This window comes from Cygnus olor, chromosome 2 (assembly GCF_009769625.2).
Source record: "Cygnus olor isolate bCygOlo1 chromosome 2, bCygOlo1.pri.v2, whole genome shotgun sequence".
NCBI classification, from domain to species: Eukaryota; Metazoa; Chordata; class Aves; order Anseriformes; family Anatidae; genus Cygnus; species Cygnus olor.
In genome coordinates this window covers 20,391,232-20,415,087 of record NC_049170.1, presented here as the reverse complement: position 1 = coordinate 20,415,087, position 23,856 = coordinate 20,391,232, and the positions used below count along the sequence as shown (strand labels likewise).

General features: G+C 36.1%; 1 long non-coding RNA gene across 1 annotated transcript in view; it reads right to left on the bottom strand.

Moving 5' to 3' along the window:
- LOC121065578 overlaps positions 1 to 22,902 on the bottom strand; it is a 46,702-nt gene extending 23,800 nt beyond the window's left edge. The window contains exons 1-3 of the long non-coding RNA XR_005817161.1: positions 22,652 to 22,902; positions 19,781 to 19,912; positions 1,420 to 1,611 (exon numbers count right to left, since the gene is read on the bottom strand). This is a non-coding gene — a long non-coding RNA (uncharacterized LOC121065578). The remainder of the gene's footprint in view (positions 1 to 1,419; positions 1,612 to 19,780; positions 19,913 to 22,651) is intronic.
- Positions 22,903 to 23,856: the final 954 nt, after the last annotated feature.

The following is a 23,856-nucleotide window of genomic DNA, read 5'->3' as shown; positions in this document are numbered from 1 at the left end:
TTAAATAATAAAATTCAGGAACTTGAGGCTATTTAAAAAATAAAATTCAGGAACCTATGTTGACAGCTGAGTGGTCAGAGCTGTGTAGTTTGCAGTGACTGGTGGATATACTCAGAGGATTACCCAACAGATGGAGACAATTTTTGAGTCACTCCAACTAGCTGAGCCAAGCATTGTTCTCAGTATATACTTTTCCCTACCATGGCATTGGGCAAACAGACAGGAAGTAAAAAAGGCACATCCAAGATTACCAGCCATAGCCCCTTACATAAATACCAGCCTCCTGATCTTTATCAATCTCACTTTGTTTGCCTGTGTGCATGCAGCTGAAAATGCAGTACAAGAAAAATTAAAATTTAATACCCACACTTGCTGAGGGCAGCCTTAGAGCAGTTTGCGTATCACAGACTGGGACTCGCCTGCACCAGCAAGACCTGCCCACCCTCCTTGCCCCAGCTACTCTGCATCTTGCACTCCACTGTTTTCAGTGGTGACTATTGTGCACAAATTTCAAAAACCTACTGACAATCACAATGGCAAAAAGTTAGTTTTCCAGATTGTAAGAACCTTTGAAAAAAAGGCTTTTTGGGGAGAAAATAAGTTGATAAACAAGCTAAGCATTTTTAAAACTGAAAGAGATTTTTTTATTTTTTTTTTTTTTAATTCTATGTCATCTCTCCCTGGTGTGGTATGCTTTTTGGTTTCATACTGAGCAATGGAGTTTTGCTTATTCTACACATTTCTGCACTCCTGTAACTTTGAACTCAGCATAACTATTTCAATTTAAATCATAGACTTTAAATTTCATTACATAAAGCATATGCAGATTTTTAATTCCTACAGCTTTTACCCAGATATAATTCAAAGTAGCACTAGATGCGCTTTTAAATTTAGTATTAAAAATAATAACAAAATGAAATGCTTTATCTTTTTGGATGCTTCTGGCTAAATACATTTAAAGAAATCAATATCCACAAGGGAAAGCACAATTTTAAGGTAATTTACAACACACATAGACAAGAATAGCTCAATAGATCTGGAATACAAAGTATATTAGTTATAACTGACCAACTGACAAGAAGTCAAGAGTCACTTGATGCACTTTAATTTTATGGATAATGACAAAAAGAGTCCATGTATGTTTAAGAATGTTGTTTAAATGAAATGTAATTTACAACATTGGAATATACCATCTATAGAAAGATTGAATATTAATGCTACCTCAGAGATCTGAAAACAGACATATAATTTTGTTAAACACCTCATAAATCTTTCAAACAGTGGTGAAAATTTGAAAACAACCCAATTTAAATATTCTGAAAAGTCACTGCTTAAGAAAAAAAAAAGTTATAAAAATAATTTCTAAAGTTTCAAATATAATAAATACATTTGTTATTATAATTAATTTAATTTTTTTACCTGATGACAAGAAGGTAAATTGCTAGGTCCTCTCTTCATTGAAAAACTCAGTCTGCCAATCAGTTCCAAGAATGATTTTGCCCCAGTCACTACCATCTGCCCACTTCTCCTTAGTAGACTTTTCAATCCACATCAGCCAGCTGATATCAACACAGTTTAACCTTCAACTGCATCTCAAAGGAGAAGAGACAGCTGAAAGAGAAAAGAAGGGTGAATTTTAGCCTGTCTGCATCTGGTCATTTGGAAAGAATTTTTTTCAGTGTTCAGTGACTACTATAATAGCTCTAAAGTTGTTGTGAAAGCATATATATATATTCAAAAGCAGAATGCAAAATGGGAAGTTTCTACACAGGAATTATCGCCAAAGGGTTTTGGTCCCAATAAATTATAAACTCATTGAAAAAAAAAATGTTGAAATTTTTGTGGTGTATTCTCAAATAACTTTCTAAAAAAATTTTTTTCATTAGTAAGAAATGAGAGAGACAGATTTCAGATCATTCCCCATTTTTATTTTCTATTTTCTGAATATTTTTGAGATATGAAGAATACATGTACTTTTTTTTTTTTTAACTAAACAGAAGTCATTTTTGAAAGGTATATTTTTAAGAAATAAAAGCTACTTTCTCTCTTCCTCACTTTTTTTCTCAGCAGATGAGTGGATAATGTTTTCCCACTCTCAAGGCCAACATTTCCATAAATACAAGAAAGTATCAGAATTTTTTGTGAATTCACTCAGTTGCTAAGAATTTGGAAGTGGTGATTAAAAAAAAAAAACACTGAAACATTTTATTTTCCCAATGAGAAAACCTTATTCATAGCGAAAAGCTCCCATCAGGACAGAGGTTTCTAGCATGCTAAAGGATTACTACTCAGTTTTTATTTGCAGAATGGAGTCTTAAGGGGACAATATTATTCCATTTGACACCATATACTCTGCCATTCAGATCTATATGACAGATATATTTTTAGGCTCTGGAGTCACACAGGCATTATGAGTAACTCATATCTATTGAAAGGTCAGGGAGAACAGACTTTAAATTAAAAAACAGAAATCTCTAATCAGACCTCACACATGTACACAGCTTGTTCTAAAATCAGGCCTTTATTAAAGAGGATATACACCAAAAATAAAATGTAATGCCTAGTCATTATTTTAATAGTTGGTATACAGAGAATTTCTTACAAATACTTCTGTGCAAAACAATTTTAATAAAAGTCACCTCAATCCTTGACTCATTTGGAATCTGGGTAGCCTGAGCAATCTGGGTAGCCTGAACAGTTCTCAATCCCCAATATTTTGCAAGTGTGAAGGGATAATGAATTCACAAAGAGGGTGAACACCAGAAAAACAAAAATTCCCTACCAATCTAGAATAAAAGATGTTGATTACTTTGTAGATGCAAATTCTAATGCATAGATAGCTGATTACATACAAGTAACCTGAACTCAACCTTTAAGAAATATTTCTGAAACAGAAGACAGCAAAGCAACAAACAACAAAAAAAAATGCAATGGGAAAGGGAAGGGGAAAAGGGAAAGAGGAAAGGGGAAAGGAAGTTTTCGATGAGAGATGAACAAAATACTCTCAGTGGTCCATTGACCAGTGTGATGATAATTCATGGATTTGACAGATTAACTGTATTGTGGGGTTAGAAGTACAGCTAAATTCATGTCTACATATTGCACAACTGGATTTTCTGGCATTAGCTGGACGTAGAAGCAAAATTACTGGAATACAGGAAATTAGCTGGAAAAATAATAATTAAAAAAAACACTGCTGACCTCAGGCTCTGTCCAGGAAGTATCTTAGAAACATATGGAAAGAAAGGTTTGGAAAGAAATGCTTTGAAATATGGAAAAAAAAATCTTAAGGTTGTTTTTTTTCTCCTCCTGCAGAATCCTTGACACTCTAAAGAAGTTGAGTAAGGCAATGTTTCAGCCTAATGTCTTTTCTGTTGTGTCAATCCTTACTGTCTTGTTAAATATCAGAAGCATTGGTGGGCAGAGCAAAGGAATGAAAAAATAAATAAAAATAGCTATTGTTCAGATACAGTTCCAAGAGAAATCAAAATAGCAGACTTGCATGGTGGAGATTTTTGCTTGAATTTGCTATGGTGTTTAAATCTGTACTGAGTAGTTAACTATGACAAAGAGTAAACCAAGTTTTTTTGCCCTGTGGCATGAGAGACTGGAGTCAGCCCAGCCTTAAAAGGTAGGATTCAATTTTCTCTGTTTATGTTTCTCCACCTGGTAAATTGGATGGTTTGCTCCAGACATTAGAGGAAGTATAAAATCAATAAGCAGGCAGTATAGACAATCAGACATGTGGATGCAAGTGCAAACTGGAACCTTAATTTAACGTGACAGTGCACACTGAAATAGTCTGATCTGGAGTGGAGTGTCTTAACACCCAGGTTACTCCTATGATTAACTATGCAGATTCCTAAAACAAATCTGTCCATAAACTGGCACTAAGGATTGGTTTATCAGAGAGTCATTAAGCCTACTACCACAACTAGAAATTCTTTAAGTTTTCTGTTTGTTTGAGTTACAAATAAAACATTATCTTTTGCTCTTACCTACCTACATAAATAATCAGAGGAAATTTAAACTATGTTCTATTTCAGTTTCTTACATTGTAGCATTGGCTTGAACTCCCAGCTGTAAAAAATGAAATGTGAATAGCATAACAGAAAAAAAAAAATATGTCAGTGAAGGGAGTCTGAGTGAAGAATTATTTTCATTGTTAAAGCAGAGCTTAGGTTAACTTTTATAAAGCCATAAGAGTCAGAAATATACAGAAATTTTGGAGTTTCTTTTGCTTCTCAGCTGAAGCAACATCTGGTGTTGACAGTAAATTATCACCATCAGGAGAGCAGTGGGTCACTGCTATGGGGCCATATGAGGAATGTGTGAGATGCGGCTTAGAGTAGATGGTGCGCACAGTCAGGACAGTAGAGATCTTCACTTGTCCACTATAAATTATCACCTTCAGGCTACTGTCAGCATCAGATTTTCACAGCAGATTTTTAAACTGAGTAGTTTACATATAGTTCTAATGAGTACTTTGAAGGGAAACCTCAGGTCCAAGACTTCCAGTGTAAACATTACTTCTCAGTCTACCTTCCTGCTCAAGAATTTTTTCCCTAACTCAATTTTAAAATATTTCATTTTCAGTGCTAGTGATCACCATTTGGGGAATTCATACATTGGTTTAGTACATTGATACACTAAAATGGAAATATTTATAATGCTTGCTAATACCAAAAAATATGCCCAAATATAGCAAAAATCTGTTTGCGTGTTGCTTACCTGCTTGCCTTATCACAACCGTGTCAGGCAAATATAAAGAGATCTTCTTTCTTCTGCTTCACGTGTAAAAGGCCAAAAGGGAGATTCAGGACATGAAAATTTTGGTAAAATATACTCTTCCAAGAGCCTTTCAAGATACACTGTTTTTTACAGTAGCAGCTGGAGAAATGCCGTCTCTGAGAATAACAGATCTGGGATCTGTCACAGAAACGATTATTTGCAGGCTGGACTCCTGTTCCACACCAGTGATTTCTACAAAGCTACAAAGCCAAAAATCCTCTCAGGCAGTAGTTACCCTTGTTAAGAATAAACTGTTTATAGAAATAGAAATTCTTTATCTATGATCTTTACTTTCTGATACAATTTTGATAGTATCATATAAGAGAGAAAGCATGTCTTTCAACTACCTAGCCCCGCCTTTGGTTGGTCTGTGAATTTTCTCTTCTCCCTTCTGTTCTTGTGCCAAGGAAGAGCTGTCCTGTCCAGACAATTGTGCACACAACAGGCAAGCAGATAAAAACTAAAGTGATGGCAATATCCAAAACTTACATCAATAAAGTAGCAAGTAATGATTTCTTTCATCACTAGGCTATTTTGTACTTTAAAATATCTTCTAATTATTCATATTTACTTTTCCAGGCTTTAATTTGATCACGCTGCTCATTTCCTTCAACTGGGTACATCAAATTATTTGGTGTTCATGTCTCTCTGTTATGAAGGAGTTTATACACAATGTTGTGCATGTGCAAAAATATAATTTTCCTATATTTCTAATTCTTGTCATTTTAAAAACCTTTCCTCCTTAGTCAGGAGATCTTTCAGGGTCATTCAACACAACATTTTACGCCTAATGTAAGATATTGTCATGTTTCAGAATAAATTAACATAGTGTTTTAAAATGCTTCTTTGACACTTCTTCCTGTTGGGTGACAGATTTGAATACATGTTTAGCATAATTATTAAATGTAATTTATGTTGGCTATTGCTTAATATTCAAGTAAGCTACATAAAAACAAAATTAAAAAAAAAAAAAAACTATGTACATAAACAACGCAAATCAGTCTTGGAGACTAATAAAAAAGATTAGGCAAAATGTAAGGTGCTATTAATAATGATGACAAAAGTTTCCTTCCTATCCTGCTGGGTAGTCTCTGGGAGATACAATTCCTATTATTTCAAAGAAAAACGAAAAAAAGAAAGGATGACATTTTAGGCTGCCAGTTTAAGGTAGGGTTTTTTTTTTGTTTTTTCTTTTTTAATCAAGAGTCAATATATCACAAATGTTGTCTGCTCAGCACTGTTTAAAATTGGACATGACACACTCATGCCTCTAGTTTCCTTTGTGAATGGCTCTTAATTTAAAGTGGAAACTCCACTATTTCAAAAAGTAAAGTGGTTTTATAGGTTCAGAAAGTTCTACGGAGTAATGCAATGACTAGTTAACTGATAAGATTTTTAATGGGACTGGCTACAGTTCATATACAGAGGAAATGACATATACCATAAATCATAATATCATTCACTCTAGATTAAGTGAAATAGCCAGGTAAGAAAGAACAAATGTCAAGCTCTCAGAAGTTCCTCCTCTGGCATTCATTGCAACAATGTTTCCCCACAGAATGGCCCTTTTTATAGGCAGTGACATCCTATAAAGACGAAGGTGACATGCATGAAAACCAAAATTACGTTTGTATGTATTATGTATAATATATTTATGTATTATGTATATATGAATTATATATACTTTATATAATCATGCTGGAATAGCACCGAAGGAGCTATATAATTTTTTTTTTTAAGTGATTGTACAATTGGACTTGTAAGGCATTACATTTCATCACGACCGTAGATGCCTGTCCAGACTTATCTTTACTGTAACCCAGATGTAAACATTAAGATTTACCTTCTATACCTCTATGGATGTAGTCTCTGTGGCAATAGATGTATTTTATCTTTCCCTTTCTGATAACATCCTTAGTACTGACAACTATGTTCCTTTTCTGGAAGTCTCTACATAGGAGCAAATGGTTGTCTCATTTCTTCATTGTCTGCCATTTAATCTTTCTACAGAAACCATAGATTGTAAAACTTCCAACAAATTATGCTTCCCTGAATTTACTATTTAGTTAATGCATTCAGGTTTTAAAAATAAAATCACATCTCTTGTTTTCTTAGTTATTTGGCTAAAACATAATCCAATAAACTAAATCTAATTCATATCTGACATTTGAGAAATAACTTCACTGGAATTTTCTCTATTTCATAGTACTGACTTTTTTTCCTAGAGCCCTTTGAAAGTGTCTGCAAAAGGAATTCTGCCAACCTATCTGATAAGCAAGAGACAGAGCATGCTTTACTGATTTTCTACTTAGGAATATTAGAAATTATTCAGAAACAGACCGAGGACCTTTATCTGAAATAATTGCTTCAGGTAACCCATAAACAACAATGCTGTGTCTCAACTCATCTCAGCAGCTGAAGTGATAATCTTGTGAGTTGTGTTTGGCCAATCAGGATACAATTCACAGTTACTGATGAGAAGGAACAGGTTCTAACCTGTTTAATGTTCCTAAATAATTCATTCAAGTTTAATCAAGATACTTCTATAAATATGGTCAGTTTGCTACTGTCATTATTTGATGAAAAGATTATGTCATTTGATATCATATGTCATTATTATGTCACTTGATGAAAAGATTGTTGTTGTTGTTTCCTAAATGCAAAGTATTCCCTCTAACTCAGCCAGCATCTTAGCACGTATATGTCTCTTTTACATTAAAATTCATGTACCCATAGCAAAGAATCTCCTTTGCCACTTAATATGACAGTGAGAAAAAAGTATAGTGAGCTGTTTTAAGAGACAGTCTTTAAATATAAAGTACAATCCATTCATCTGGCATGGAGAAAAATCTAGATTGAGAAAGGTTCCCTTAAGGTAAAATAAGTAGTCTAATCTCTGTGTTTACAGTAAGTAGAAATTTTTTCTCAGTATTACTACATTTAACAGACCCTTTTGTTATCATTTTTGGACTGAAGTTTGTTAAGGAACATATGAACAGAGTCCCTAAACAGTAGAAATATTTATCTTTTACAATTTGTTGATCTCTTCTTTCCCTAAGGACAGAATTTCTTCCAACATATTGAAAGCTAAAGGAAACTTTTTTCAAACGTGAAGGGTGGGATTTTTTTTTTCCAAATCAGATAGTATAGCTTGTGCCTTGGTCGACCAGCTCTCATCTCTCAGGCTGTCTTGTATCATTAAGCAAAAAAAATTTTCACTTTTTTCACAAAAACCAATTCAATAAGGAAAGCGGCTCTTGGGATTTATTAAAGATGGCTAGAAAGTTTCATTTTTCTCTCAGCTCTCTCTTTAAATAAGACCAATCTTTCAGCTATAAGGTCTTTGCTAAATCTTCATAGTGAAATTCACACAGTGTCTGTACAAAATTTAAATCTCTTTATAATATAAATGTCAGTTTTCCAACTAGAATTCAGACAAAGATTTTCACTTAGTGCTGTCTTCAAAAACATATGTATAAAAATACTACTGCATTTCTTGAACTCGTGTTTCATATTCTTACTATTCTCATTAAACTGAAATACTTCCATACCTTTATGTGGCCTTTCCTTTATTGCTATTTTTAGTTTTTTTAATAGCAAATAGTCTTCATCACACCTTCACGTTCCTGAGCCATTTGTTTTTGAATGTCCTTGTCACTAATTTTCTAACTGTTTTTAGCAGACAAAAAACAGGCTTACATTTTTTCAAGTTATGTTCAGTTACACTTGCTCAAAAAAAAAAAAGAAAAAAAAAAGAAAAAAAAATTGGGGCTTAGCTACTCACAGATTTTGTTATAAGAAAGCAGTAAGGGCAGCGCAAGAATTACCCATTCACTTCAACGGTTCCCTCCATCTCCTGGTTTGTCTGGAAACACAGCTGCCCACTCCTGCTCTGCCAGAGTAGCCAATGATTTGGACGTCTAAACCTTGATCCAGGAACCAGCATTCCTTCTGGTGGTGAGAAATAGTCCTCCCAGAAGGTTGGTGGAGACGGACTGTCCAGTCTTTTGGTTTTCAGCCAGTGTGAATCATCTGGAATTTATTTCTCCTAGAAATAGAAGGGTCTGGTAGGGGTTTAGTCACACCAGACACAACATTGTTTTTGCTGGACAGAGCATATACATTGATCCAACATGCTAACCTTGCTATACCAAAACAGAATTACTTTATACTGCTTCAGCAATGAAACAAGATTCCTCATGTTAGAGGTAGAACTCCTTCAAGTAACATAAACTGGATAGGCAGATAAATCCAGACTATGTTGCATTGCATCCCTGTGTATGCACTGCCTAATGCACTTTGGGAGGCCTGGAGCCTACCTATTTCAGTGGGACCATGTCTTAAAATGGCACTGTTTTTCCCCAGCTCTGACACTTCTCTAGATTATTTCTTCACTCCCTCCTGGAAAACTATTTCCACCCACATCATACAGTCTTCTCCAAACCTGGTCAAATCATGCCTACTGCATTTCTGTTGTCTTGCACTGCCCGATAATGCAGCAGCAAGAGAGAAGGAAAACAGAACAAAATCAAACACTGTAGTCTGGGTAGCTGGCCCGGTCTGGCATATTTGTGCGTACAGGTGGTCAAAGCTCTGTGCTGAGATGAGGCAGTGCCTCCAAACCATCCATAATGAAAATGAGAATTAGAGCCATAATTCTGTTAATGTTTATTCTAAATACAGGAATGAAAGGAGGCACTGAATATAATAAATACGAGCTTGACTTAAAAACAGATGTGATTTTTATTCCCTTTGTCATTGGGCTCATCCATTTTATTTTACTGAAAAATACGTGTTCTGAAGCTACATATGAAGTGTAGTGTAAACAGAGATGAAGATAAATATAACTGATGATTTGGTTTATTTTCCCGTTGTTTTCATAAGAAGAATAGAAAGAATATTGTACAAGTACCATGCTGTACATGATGTACTTCTGTCTTTTGCTGGGAAACCCACAGGCCTTATAACTGGTCTGTTTGTACCTAGTAGGTAGGCCAACAGCTTTTTTCCCTAGTTATAGAAACTCACATTAAAGCTCCCTCCTGATTGTTTGAACTTTTTTATAAAAATCTGAAACAGTTTTCCACTGAAGACTAAATCTTTAAAAGAAAAGAGCTCTTCATACCTGCAGTTTGATCAGAGGAAACAAAGCTGAGAGGAATACTGACAGCAAGGTACAGACATGCTCAGTTGAGCATAGCTGCCTAATGAAGGTCATATCACAAGGTATGTCACTCCAAAGAGACAATGAGGCAAGTGAACACACCTATATTTTGCAGCACGCACAATGCTAAATATACAACTGTTACTGAGATTTGGTAACTAAGAAGGGCAATCATGTATATCATACACATCTCAATATCTGTTACTGCCAACCAAAAGTTTCCTTTTACTCACTATAGACTCAGGGTAAAGCAATGTGTAGCATCACTACAAGCTCAGGTTGTACTACAGTACTATTATGGGTTAGTAATAAAGTACATTTATAGTCTGCCCTCTATTTATACCTTTCCCACTACTTAGCATTCGGAAGAATGAACCTTGCCCAATGAAAGTACAAGTTCTAGCTGTCCAAGGTCTAAACACAGAAATAAAGCACAGTTTTATGTATGTCACAGACATGATATCAAAGCATTCTCTTTAGTAATACAACCATCATTTTTTGACCCTACAAGGCTTCCCCTCTGAACTTTACAGAAACTTACACCTTTCCTGCTCTTTCACATAAGGTTTTGCATTTTACAATACACAGTAAATCATTGTTTTTGTCACTTCTCAGAGCTGGATTCAAACCCATGCCAGAATTCTCCCTGAATTTTTCTCGCTGATCTGAGCATACTATAGGCGATCCCCAGTGTCTGTGATATTCTGAGGTGCCAACGGGTGCTCAACTAAGTGAGGGTCAAGGATGCTGGTTGCCCATTTCATTTTGTCTCCTTTATAAAATCCCAAGCAGAATTCTACCAGTCTGGGAAATTTAATACGTGTCAAGATCACAGCACGTCCTTCAGCATTCATTTAACACAAGAAACTAGCACTAAATATGTCTAGGAATTTCTGGTTGAAAAAAAAAAAGACCAGAGAGCTTAAATAGTTACCTACAACTTGAAAATAATAATAATAAAATAAATATATGACAGCTAGGAAAGAAGTTGTTATTTATTAGCTATACAGAGGCTTCATAAAAACATAGTTAAGTTTTTGTCAGCACTTTCACTAAAAAGGCTTTTTTTCTTGAAATCTTAATTTAGCTAAAAGCTGGGAAAGTCTCTTGCCTGACAGGAAATGAATTAACAATTTTTGAAGACATATGACTGTGTTGAAATGAGAGCACACAAAGGGATTTGTTTGGTTTTTGTTTGCGTACATGTTCATTTGCATATTTTTTTTTTAAGCTTTCCCCTCCGAAAAGGTGTGTTGAAGATTTTTCCATCAATGCTTGCTTTCTTTGAGACTACTACATTGCTCAAGCTGAAGGTGTCAAATAGTATACCCACATGTCTAAGCTCAGCAAAGATGTACATACAGACATACCAACCACAATCCTGGTCATCTTTACTTAAAGTGAAGGTCACTAAGTAGCTCTACGGACTCCAGCAGTAAAGGTAATAACCCACTGGAAACGCACGGTATTGTAACATTTTACCTTGGCTAGAACCAGGCAACTTCTTGTTTTCATTTGTTTCCTATAAACCCAGTAAAACTGGTCACACAATTTTTTTCCCTGTTTCTGGTTTCAAAAATTAGTTTTAGGCTATTCAAATGACTAAGCTTTGGTTGAAGCAACTACTCCTGAATTTTAACAACGGAGTTACTACTAAACTTAAAGCTTGAACCACTAATGAAATTCAAAGATTTTGTGCAATGGAAATGCAATATTGTCCCTAGAAAATATATGTTGTATAAATAACCAGGTAATGACTATTTATATATTAATTATTATACTAATAATTATACTACTGATCTCAAAGGAGAGAGCTGTTGCACTCATGTAAAGATTTAATTTTCTGTGTTTTTTTTTTTCTGAAACTAGTACGGGAAAGAAGCAGTTTTACAATGTCTAATGAACCATAAGATGATAATGAATAGACGGAAACAAACATAATTCAGCATTGATATGAACAGTATCTCTTTTTTAATAAATTAAGTTTTCAGTTTGATGCGATGCATCAAATTGGTAAGCTCAGAATATCTTTTTACTAACTAGAAAGAAAAATAATTTTGATAGTTATAAATGATATTTCATAAGACAATTTTAACTTTTAAAAAAATGCATGTATACAAGGTTAAGTAAAACTGGTAAGTAAAGATAAGTAAAAACAACTCTTAGGCTATGTAAACTAGACATAATTTTTCTCTGGCACCAAGGCCAGCCAAAACAGAATGGCAGACACAGTTAAAGTCTCCATCCTACAAAAGACTGTCCTCATCCAAACTGCCTTTGGGAATTAACACAACCATACACGAGACTATGTTAACCACTTAGTAGTATAAACCATGGATGCACAACATCAACTTACCCTGCTACTGTTTCATTTATCAGTACATAAGTAACATTATATCAAGGAACTTCACAGATTTGTAGGTTCCAGATCATACCTCTTTTTCTGTGAATCATTCCCTGTTTCTTGTAATATGAAAAGAGACAGACTACTCTATCACAGTTGTTGAGGTACATCTTCTTAAACAAAAGAGAACATTAAAAAGCAAAATGTTGATGCAAGAGTTTAAATAAGCAATTTAATAATTAAATAATGTTCGTTATCTTAATGCCGTTAATTCTATTTCTAGCCTTCTCCTGTTCTAAGACTAAGAATCTGAGAAGAGAAGTTGGCTAGAAGTGACTGATTATTCCTTTATCATTACTGTGATTATATAAGGTTAGATTTCTCAGGCAGTTCCACTGAGGCTTGTACTTGCTGTTTTGAGAAGACTGTTAGTGTCACACTTTGAGACCAGGCAGTTTAGTAGGAATCACTCTGATCTCAGTTCTTTGGCCCAAATATAGGCACTGAAAGTCACCCAAAGGTGACTCTCCATCACAAATGGAGACTTCAGAACCCTAGGGCATTTCAAGGGCAAGCCAGAGACACTTGTGTTTCGACAACTGAATTGAGACCTCTAGTTTTCAAAACAATGACAAAGCATTGAGGGTTTGAATGCAAGCATATAAATTAAAACATGCTACACAACAATTTCAAATAGATTACTTAAATGTATCTAAGTAAGTGTAGTTTTCAGAGACCAGACAGGGTGGATAAGATTTGGATGTCCTGAGAGTCCTTACAAAGCTTTATGACTTTTCTTACCTAGAGAACGTCATGTCACAGGGTTGTCTCTTTATTGCATTGCTTGCATTTTCCTGAATGTGTTTTTAATAAAAATCTTGGAGAATATGAAGTCTCTGCCTGGAATTTGCTTGCTTACATGGTCCTGGGAATGACTCACAAATCTGTTTAACCACCATGTGACATTAGTGCAAAATGCACCAGTTCTGGAAATGTAACATGAAGAAAAAGGTGCCTCTTCTACAGCATCATGTCAAGGTCTTGGCCACAAATTACATCTAAATTTAAAAAAAAAAAAAAAAAAAAAAAAAAAAAAAAAAAAAAAAAACAAGAAAGATGAGGACAAAGAATTCCTTATGCCACAAAGACTATATACAGTTAACTCAGGAAATACAGTTAGGAATAGTAGATGATAGATCCTGTTAAAAGAAAATTGTATGTCCTGTATTCTATGCAGTGCCTTTGCAGTGTCATTGTTTTATGCTGCAGCAAATTCAACAAAAGGTCTATTACTATCAATCTACAATTGCTATAAAATGACTAATTAAATCCACTTTTCAAATTGTCTGTGGAATGAGAATCCAAAACCTTTAAATAAAGAATCTAAAAATGGAATAGCATAGCTATAGTAACATTATACACCTGTTATTTTTTCTTTTTCAAACGTTTAATTCATATTTCATAGGCTAATACTGTAGCAGATAGGACTACTTACTTCTCGATAATTTAAGAATTCTGATTAGCTATTGCTTAGTGCGCAGTGTTTCCTAATATGCCTTACTGTTTTTTGTTTCAGTGGCATCTATAGAAAGAACTAAAAAGAAGGTAATCCAATACTTCTTCAGATATAAAAAAAAATCAGGATCAAACCAAGATTAATGCTCTTGCCTACAAGCATCCTGTCCCTTTCCTAATCTCTAATGGCAAGCCTTCCAAAAAAAGAGAGAGAGAGAGGGAGAGAACATTAAAATACTCAAAAATTGCTCGAAAAGATAATGATTGTAGAATAAAAAGGTCAGGGACTGACAAGAGTAAAGAACAGTCAGAATCTGAACAGAAAAAAAAAAAAGTGAGACTTGGAAGGAGGCAGAAATCATACAGATAGATCAAAGATTTATGATGTGATTTCTCAGTCACTCTTTGGTTATGAATAAACAATGTTTTGCTTTAGAAAGACTGTGTGTCACGTGTCACTGGCAGCACCTGAAGTGCAAAGGCAGAAAGAATATTACTTTTTTTTTCCCTTTTGTTAGCCTGTTTGCTCACTTGTTTGCTCTAAGCCACATATCAGATTTCTGGTGATAAAGACTCCATCAGAAATGCTTGCTGGAATCCAATCTGAGTTTTTCTGTGAAAATTCTGAGTTTACAGAAGCCATAACACCCAGAGTGGGGCAAAATCTTGTCTCCATGCATCCCCTGAGCATTCAACCTTCAACCATTTCAGAAAAAAAAATATTCTGATTTGCCCACAGCTGCACAGTCTCATAGGCTACACAAAGATGAGTTTCCCTTAGAGGCATCAGTGGTAGACTAATTTAAAAAATTCATTCCTTATCCAAACTACTAATCTAGACTCAATTCCTGATTTAGGGTATTGCCTTAGAGCAGGAGTGACTCCTTGCTTGCAAAGCCCATTGAACTCAGTTGTAGCCTAGCTTCAGACTGAGCTGTAAAATCTTCCTTCCCCCCCACCGCCACCATCCTGACTCCTGGGTTTTGGTTATCACTGTCACTGTTGCAATGGACAGAAGGGCACACAAGGAGGTCAGGCTTGCTGAGGTGACTATGAGGGAGAAACTGCCTTTCACATTGATCTGTGAGAGGAAGATGTCCACAAAACAACAAGCTATAATAACTTTTTCACTTAAGGTCTCAAAATGTATGTAACATGCTACATCAAAAAGATAGTAGAAATTTAGTACTCATGTGGCACAAGTCTGGAATATCTCTTCAGGTTGGCATAGCAATTCAGTAAACAAAATGCTGTCCATAACACCAATCCACCATTCCACTGTTCTGGAGAGGTGTTTGTCTCTTACTGACAAAAAAGAATGAACATTAGGAATGAAACCAAAAAAAAAAAAAAAAAGCCTCATGGCTCAGTTTGACAGTCCATGTAAAGTCAGAATTATGTAAGGGAACAAATATTCCTCCAAAATCTCTCTCTTCTGCTTCTGTGGATGCACTTTCCCTCACAAACAGCCACAACCGCAACACAAAATAATATCCTCATCAATAGAAAACTGAAGCTTTAAGAAAATATCCTCTTAGGAATTAGAGCTTTATGAGAAGCAAAACTGTACATTGGTAATAAGGTATCCAAAGAGGATGCTAAAAGATACTTGTTTTTTCAAGAAGTAGTATTAATTCACTTCTTACCAAGTACCAAGCTATCCATACAAACGTACTTAATAATAATTCAACACCGACATCCCATTTATATGATTCTTGCTTGAGCAAAACATATCATAGAGTCATAGAATGACTGGGGCTGGAAGGGACATTAAAGACCACCCAGTTCCAACCCCCTGCCATTGGCAGGGATGCCACCCACTAAATCAGGTTGCCCAGCACCTCATCCAACCTGGCCTTGAACACCTCCAGGGATGGGGCATCCACAGCTTCTCTGGGCAGACTGTGCTAGTGCCTCACCACCCTCTAAATAATTTCCTCCTAATGTCTAATCTAAATATCCCCTCTTTTAGCTTAAAACCATTCCCCTTTGTCCTATCATTATCTCACCCAAGCAAAAAGTCGCTCTCCATCTGTTTTATAAGCTCCCTTTAAGTATTGAGAAGCTGCAATGAGGACACTCCAGAGCCTTCTCTTCTCCAGGCTGAACAGCTCCAGCTCTTTCAGCCTTTTTTCAAAGGAAAGGTGCTCCAGCCCTCTGATCATCTTTGTAGCCCTCCCCTGGACCCATTCTAATAGACCCACATCCTTCTTGTGCTGGAGGCCCTAGACCTGGATGCAGGGCTCCAAGCCAGGCCTCACAAGGGCAGAGTAGAGGGGGACAATCACCTCCCTTGGCCCGCTGGCCATTCCTCTGTTGATGCAGCCCAGGATGCAGTTGGCCTTCTGGGCTGCAAGTGCACATTGCATGCTTGTGTCAAGCTTTCCATCCACCAGAAACCCCAAGTCCTTCTCTGCAGGACTGCTCTCAATGAGTTCTTGACCCAGTCTGTGCTTTTGTCTGGGATTGCCCTAACTCGGGTGTAGCACCTTGCACTTAGATTTGTTAAACCTCTCTAAGTTCACATGGGCCCACTTCTCAAGCTTGTCCTTGTTCCTTTGGATGGCATCCCTTCCTTCTATTGTATTGACATTTGGATGCTTGAAACCTTGGAGAGCTGGTATATGGTCTGCCAAAGCAGAGTTTTGCTCCTATCTCATCTCTTTTTCTGTAACAGACAAAAAGTACATACTAAAAGGGCTTGAACTTCATTAAAATTTTCTTCTTTCTCAGCAACAAACTCATGTTAAAACGTAACGACTAGACCCAGCACAGAACAAAGCACAGGAAAAGCAGTCAGTGAGATAAATGTTCCCCAAGTGAACATACAAAACATACTTTCTGTAAAGAGGAAGTAAATTATTCTTATAAGATGCCAACATGTACATTAAGCCTATCTGGGGAAAGGTGAACTCATGCATCAATTTTAGGCAGGTTTTAAACATATAGTCTGTGCACAGGTTGAGAAACAGATATTCACTCTTTGAACCCCTTCTTTCAGCACTTGGTATGAATGCCACTCGTGCTTTGAGGGGAGCCAGTCCTTAGTGATGAGAATATAATTACACAACAGTCGTTGTGAAAACTCTGAAATTGTCTTGTTTCCAAATTATTTCACTATGATCAATACTTATATGTATCCATCTGCTATAATTTTTTTTCAATCATATAATAATCCGTGGACTTGTACAGAAGCAATGGTATGCTAGGAATGGGGAGCACGAATGAGTCCTGGATGGAAAGAAGGAAGTAGTGAGGAGCACACAGAAGTCCTGCTTCATGATGGCATGGGGCCATGAAATACCCAGAAAGAGAGATCCATTGAAGAAGGAGTGCCCAGAAAATGTGACTTATGGGAAATTTGGGGCTCAAATGGAAGGCAAACTGGTATACAAGGCAGGGTCTCGCTGGCAAGGTCCCACCACAGGTAAGCTGGGTGAGAAAAGCCGACCCAGTGTGCATGATCAGCATTCACTAGGCATATCCCCAGTATTGAGGGGGTCCAAGGTCAAGCTGGGAAATCACTTGGATGCTCAGGGTCTGGAAACAGATCAGCAAAGAGCCTGGGCACAGACAGACATGGCTGCATCACAGCTGCTGCAGAGCTCAAGCTGAGGCCATACACAAGATTACCCAGAAAGAAACAAGAGCCACAATGCATGAGAACAGAACAACTAGCATTATTTCAAATGTAATTATATCAGAACTGTCCCACATTGTTGCACATCTCTTTGTCTCACACACATGAGCAACAAGCTAAGAAAATTCACCTTGGGTATTTTACCCAGTGAAAAAAAGATTAGATATCTAAACAGAACATTTGCAGTTTTGACAAAACAGTTTGTTTCTCTGAAAACCTGTTTTGCCAAAAAACTTGCCTGTATTCTTTCAATAAACTAAAAACACAAAAAGAAACTAGGAAATAAAATGTAGAGTGACAGCAATTAATCTTTAAAGACCAGAAGAGCCACTTGTCACTAAACAGGATTGTAGCGGTCCAGAGAATATTCAAAATATTTTAAAAGATGTTTAAAGTAGAGTAACATGTCTATATTGAAGGATTTTAACGTAGTCACCAAAACAATTAGGAATATTGACTGATTCAAGTTACTGAAAATTAGATAAATAGCTTCAAGCCCTTAGGTAATTATTTAATTTTAATCCTGTATCAGTAATGATTATCTGTTGTACTTGGCAGCTTGTTTGAAATTATCACGGTCAGCTTTGAACACCAAGGGGTGGCATTCATCTGCTTAATGTAGACATCTGTATAAGCTAATCACCAAGGATTTGTCTACAATTAATGGAAATCTATCTAGTCAGCATAGCAGAGACAGGATTCATCTTAGCCTAAGTAAATACATAGAATGAGAAAGAAGAATTACACCCAAAAAGTGCCTATTTCCCTTCATCAGTTATAAATGGATAGGAGGGTAGCTCACATACACAGCTGACCTCTGAGCTCAAAAGAAATTTTGACTCTACTTGCTCACATTACAAAAATGACTTATTCCCTGAGAATAGAATTACCCAGCCAAAGACACAGCACCTGATCCAAAGCTTCTTCAAAACACTGAGAAAGCATACCCTGAAGTGAGCAGGATCTGGATCAGGTGTAGTATACATACAAAATCTGAAAATATCTTTCAGACCACCAGTCAGGGACGCTTGCTTTTGAAGTTTTATTTTTAGTATTCAAGTGGGGAAAAAATATTCTCTCCCCAGATATAGCTGTACTTGCTTACTTTATATTTCTAAAGTACTTAAACATGGAAATAGGACAGTGCTAAGTAGGACCATTGATACCAAGGTAGATGGCTTGCCCACAGCTTGTTCACTCTAGTGCTGATCAAAGTGTCAACACACAGCAAATAATAATTCATGCCAGAAGCATTATAATTTCTGTTGGACATTGTATTGGTTGTATTTCATATTCATAAAGTGAAGACATGGTTTCTTTTTAACAGGTTTTCTTTCAGTGTTTGCCATTTAGTTTGTTGTTGTTGTACTTTTCTTAGTGATAGTAATTGTATTTGTATGTAAACAAAAATACAATACTGTATTGGTATCTAGACATTCTTATCACACTGAAGTCTTAAAGTTTGGGGAAAATATATGAACTGAATTAAACAGGGTAAAAACTAGCCTTAGAGAAGATTTGTGCTGATTGAGTGTAAATTTATAGACATAGTTTGACAAGACCATCTGCACTATCACAAAGACACAAATCCTTCGTAAATGCTAGCTTTGAAAACCTCCTACCACAGAGCACAAAAAATATTTTTATTTGGCCCTAGTTCTGCTGTATGTCCCAGGGTAAAGGAGATTACAAGCATTTCTCAGTACCTTCTAAAGAAGAGCTATCATGGATATAAAGAAGGAACACAAGTCACTTTTTCCTCTTATCCATTCAAACTGGCTTAATTCAGAGCCAAGGAAGTTCTACTTACCTATAGAGCCTATGATATGCTCTCCACTTCCCATCAGATTCCTGAACAAGTCCTTTTCCCATCGTCAAAGTTCACATTGTACAAATTTATATTATCCCATCCCTGTCTACTTCCTGCTTTTCTCTGCTGATCTTTCGTAAAGATTTTCCTTCCTGAGGACTTTTAGCAAACAGATTCTTTGCATTGGATGCTCCCTGTTTCCCAGATACCTATTGGCTTTACCCTTAAAACATTCTATATATATTTTAATTTTCCTTTCCAGATAGTGTTAAAGGATTATCGAAATTTCTAGTAAATCTGAGTTTTTGTTATAGGCTTATTACTTAGCTATTCCTTGAAAGGCCGACTTTCAAGTCATTTAGACATGTCTACACTGATTATATTTCCAACTTTTGTATCCATGTGTTGGAGCAGAAATAGTACTTAGATTCAAGATTTGCAGTCATTCAGTCTTAGGGTTGTGTATTTATCTATGAACATGTCTCATTGAAATCAGTAGATACACTCATGCCTTACCAGCTTGTGGTTGTACTTCCTGATGAATTAGCCTATTGGCTAATATTACTGTCAGAGCATGGGAATGGACTCATTCTTTGCTGGCCTTTTCCTTCTAACAGAGTGCTTGGGTTGAGTGTTTCTGAGACAAACCTGAAAAAAAAATTGAAAATTTTAGATGGCAATGTAAATTGATTGAAGTGCATGATGAGAATTTCAAGTTCTCTAAGTGCCCACAAGTACAGGAAATATTTTTTTATTTAGTTTATGGAGACATCTGTCTCTGGGCTACCAACCTTGAGACCAAAATTGTAATGGAAAGTGCTGATATGTTATTTGCAGCTCATGGAAGAGCCATTAAAGGCTGAGTTCTGAGTTACATTAGGCAATCTTTCTTTTAAGAGTAATACTTTCCAGCTCCAGTTCTTCTATAATCAATTTAGGGAAAATACTGGAGCTTTATATGCCATCAGATTGATTTTCCACAAAAAAATATTGCTGGAAACTACTTACAGTCAGTGTAGTTATGGTGCTCCATACCACACTATATTTTCTAGTATTTTCTTATTTTGTACGGTATTTTGTAAAACAAACTATAACGTGTTCTGATGAAAATTTAGTTCGTCCTCTCACTCTGTTTGTCTTTAGACAAAAACAGATATCCTCACTGGTTCTATTACTACACAATAAAATAGAAATGTTAACAAAGCACCTATATTGAGGCCAATAGTGCATGTGCATTTTCTTAAAAGTTTGCAAGAGAGACATAAAAAGACATGCCCCGTTTAAGGAGAAGAATTTTAACGGGGAAAGCATTTCATTCTGGAAAAATATGCTTTATGTAATTTGTGTAGTAATGGAAACTTGATAATTTCTGTAAAATTTCCATACACACACCCCCCAACAGCACTGTTTTGTGTTCTTTGTATAATTCAGACTCCCAGACTTGAGGCTTCGAGGCTGCAGTGCAGGTGCAAGAAGGGAGCAAAATTATTCTAATGCTGAAATTTATTTTTTATTTTCTAGGAGAAGATAAATATAAGGAGTCAATAATTCTTCCAGTATGCTGATATGTCACAGGACACCCTAATCCAAAATAAAGCCTTCTTTGCTAAGCAGTAATATGAGGCTGTGAGTGTGCAAATGAAATTGGACAATAAAATCTCTGCAGTGAGCTGAACCCCAGCTTTGGGCCCTGTGAAAACAGCTACTGGCACAGACTACAATATTGGGTTCCAGCTGTTATATGAAACCTAATTTGCAGTAACCTAGTAACAATATCCTCAGCATACATCTCGGAAAGCAAAATAAAGATCCTTCCCTACTCTCACCAAAAGGATTTTCACTTTCAGCTCTAACTTCAGCTGCAGGCGCTGAGAAGCCAGTCTAACACTTCCTAGCAACCTTTAAAGCAAAAATAAACGTATCAGTAACAGTTTTCTTGATGCACAAAAATGAACCAAAAAGAGTAAGAATAATTAGTCAAAAGATGTTCCACTGACATATATTGCCCTTTTGTCTCCCACTGCAGGAAAATATTTCTCCAGTATCCTCCATTTCTTCCCTTTCACAAAGTTTACTAGAACTTTACAGCTATCTACTACAACTTTACAGCTATTTATACTATATAAATATAATATTTAAATTTATTTTATATATATGTATATGTAAAATTTTAAAGCTTGCAAATGTTACTGTTGTGCTAAAAATAGCTGACCATCACATGAAGTTTCTTTTGGACAACTGCTTTTGTTGGTAAGCTGGGAGACATTCAAGACAGAAACCATCTCCCTTGGGATTCAGTTGCACAGTTAAAACCCCAAGTGTTCAGACAAATTCATAACTTCAGAAGTACGCAAAGAAGATCTTGCCTTTGTTCTGGGCAAACTAATCAGAAACAGAAATAATTATATAAATTGATCAGTATTTGTGAAGTAATTTTGCTTGACATGACATCCAGAAGAATAATCACAGTTAAGGAATCTTGCTAAATGTTTATGCAAAATTCTGCAAAATCAATTTATTCCAGATTTGCAGCTTACAAATCTAAATTTGGCTCCCAGTGAATCATTCACTATCCACGTGCCAACAAAAACTCCAGAGTATGAGAGGCTGACAGTTCTGGTCTACCAGCAAGAGGACTGTCTCTAAAGTTACCTTCCCACACAAAGCTTGCATAAGTCTAAGTGACTGATATGGTCCCTTAAAATAGTCTTCATAAAATACTTTTTTTTTTTTTTTTGATTAAGGGGGGAAAAAAGGAACATAAATACATAAATGTTTAGTTTTTAAATAAAAAGTGAGAACTTGAATTAATTTCTTGCTGAGAATCTCCTTGAGTGCTGCCTTTGGGAAAAGACATTGCTCTTCTCCTCCAAGATGCACCCACTCTTTCTGTTCAATTATCTGTTTCATTATGTTCTGTAAAATGGTACCCTTAATCTCTTCTTAAAATCTGCCTGGTTGTGTTCAGGTTTGCCAAATCTGAGGACAATGAGATTGAATTTCTGTCACTGAATCTGGAATGTGTATGGCTTCGGTGATTTTTGTTATTACTCAAACTTCATAGAGATTGTCTATATGTGAGCTTGCTTCACTGGTTTCGGAGAGCATTAATTTTAGTAGTTCAAATTGCCTTTGGTTCTGTTGGTATTTGACTGACATAGCGAATACATGCTTACATGATTGGCCCTTTTTCTCCCTTGATACTTCCAAATTATTTGTTCTTCTGCTTTCAGAACTGTCTCTCTAACCTGCCCTTCATATCTGCAATGTGACCAGAACAGTCCCTATTAAGTGGGCGTGGAGCACACACATCTGTTTATGGTTTAGTGAAGGATGATGGTAGTTCAGGATGTGATGTGGCCACTAATCAAGTCATGAGTAATATACCTTGGAGAACATAAAACAAGTTGGAACTATTGAAGCAGCAAAGATGTTTTCAGATGAGACTCTCAGGGTGTTAGCTCAAGTAGTGCAGCTTATTTCAAAATTATATAGGCATTCGTGGCTTTATGTCTGAAAAAAAAAAAAAAAGTAATAGACCTCTGGGCAAGGGCATTTGCTTGACTCAAGCAGGAATCTTGGTTAGTGGGACTTGGTGGAGATTTTTTATCTGGGTAGTACCATTTAATAACATCAAGCCTTGTTAATCATGTATCAAATACCACCTAAGTGATTTAGCTCTGGGATAACCACAGTGAACAAGACTGAGATACTTTGCTCTGCACCTTTACTTTCAGTTATTATTTGGACTGGTGGAGGTTCAAGGTCTGTGATTTATGCATGAAATTGCTTAGGAGAGCCTAAGCAAAATAATGGACAAGAATTCCCATTCCCCAGATATACTGCATTCTTGGGGGCATTTTGCAAGATGTACAAACCTTCAACCTCTCAGGAGGATCAGAGATTATTTATTTTAACAGAGAGTAGTCCCAGAGGGCAAATTGTAAACTGTGAAGATTAACAAGGAGTTTCTCAAAGGCATAAAGGGAATTTGGATGCCAAACCCACATTAAAAGTCAATAGGAGTTGAGTACTTAATCTCATTAGTGTCTTGGAAAAGTTCCTTCTGAAAAGAAACTTTGATGGTCTAATTAAATGTAGAAAGAGCGTTCTGAAAATTCCTGAGTGGACCTGAATTTCAGGTTCCCTGCATAACTGAATGACAGTCAAAGAATTTTTTTCAAGCTACACAACAGTTGGGATAAAAAAGCCAAATATATATGAGGTGTCTTCCTTCACCGGCTGTCCTCCCCTCATTTACTAAACACCACACTACGCAATGGCTGACCTCTCTACTGTCAAGACAATTGATCACCAGTGATATTGGTCTCCCTTCCTCTTACCAGCTGTTTTCCTTCCTTAACCACTGCCTTTTTACGAAAAAATTCTTTTCCTTTTTTTTTTTTTTTTTTCAGCTCTCTGGTCTTCTTTTGCTAGTCATTGCCTTCAGCATAATGCTTGCGAACTATGTTTCCCTATCATTTAGGTTTACACGTATTTTCTTTACCTGTGTTCACCACACACACACTTTGTTCTGTAAAAAAGGTATCATATGCTCTCTAAAAAGCTGGTCTTCATTCTGTAGAGTGGGC